Consider the following 1,000-nt stretch of genomic DNA (forward strand, 5'->3'; position numbering starts at 1 on the left):
CGCAAAACTGCACGTGCTCGACTTTCACAGTCGAAACATAAACCGAGCACCTCGACCCGGGGAGGAAGCCTTTGGGTCGTCGTGTTTCGAGTCTTTTAATAAGGGGGCGTCTGCCCCGAAGCCCCCCCCCCTTCAATCCACTACTCCTGAAGCATTAAATAAATTGTATGATTTCAATTTTTTAAAGGGAAAATTGGCTTCAAGGGGAGGATGAAATCATTATGATAGCCAGCGAAATAAAGAGCCAGTTTTTTTTCATCAGTTACAATTTGTAGTATTTCTGGTTTGGGTTCGATTCTTTTGGTTGTCACTATCTTCATTTTTTGGTCTGCACAGCAGAAGCAATTGTGATGCTCTTTTGTACCACTGCAAGTATGCCCTACGCATGCCTGTATGGGTGAAGCCATAGATGATGAAGTTGATCCCCGAGTTAGAATGGGCCCATAGGTCACACACGATCACAACTTCTGGAAAACAAACTTTATTTTTACATAAAACAAATGTGTTTAGTAAGTTTCTGTGCTTTATTTGACTATGTCTCAAATGGCATAATTCCTAAATAGCATAAAAATGAGAAATTTCCCAAATGGCATAATTCCCATGCAACAAATGTACTGGAAAATTTTTTTCGATTTTTGGAATGCTTGAAAAATAAAGTTGCCAATTCAATTGTTGTTTGACATTATTTCGAAAAAAAATTTAAGAATTGTTATCAAAAGCATAAGTTGATACTTAACTATTTTCTGCCGATTAATTTTTCCAGCAAAATTGTCACGCATCACTAAAAATAGGAGAAGTTTTAGTTGAGAGCGTCTGAGTTTCAAGAAAAACTCGAAATTTATGCCAATTGGAAAAAAAAGTTCTGTTTTTATTCCATATGTGGGAAATTTTCATGTGTGTGTTTTCATTTTTTAACATGTGTTTTATACCAGATACGCAACAGCTAAATGTGGCATCTCGAAATTTGTTCACATCTCGACACTGCGAGTCTAGATTTGTT

At 36.8% G+C, this 1,000-nt stretch overlaps 1 long non-coding RNA gene across 1 annotated transcript; it reads right to left on the reverse strand.

Annotated features, from left to right (window-relative positions):
• Positions 1 to 159: 159 nt before the first annotated feature.
• Positions 160 to 788, reverse strand: LOC134856665 (uncharacterized). Its single transcript, XR_010164832.1, has 2 exons — positions 738 to 788; positions 160 to 467 (listed from the first exon to the last, which is right to left on the reverse strand). It is a non-coding gene; the product is annotated as an uncharacterized LOC134856665 (long non-coding RNA).
• Between the last annotated feature and the right edge of the window lie 212 nt (positions 789 to 1,000).

This window comes from Symsagittifera roscoffensis, unplaced genomic scaffold (assembly GCF_963678635.1).
Source record: "Symsagittifera roscoffensis unplaced genomic scaffold, txSymRosc1.1 SCAFFOLD_1244, whole genome shotgun sequence".
NCBI lineage: Eukaryota > Metazoa > Xenacoelomorpha > Acoela > Convolutidae > Symsagittifera > Symsagittifera roscoffensis.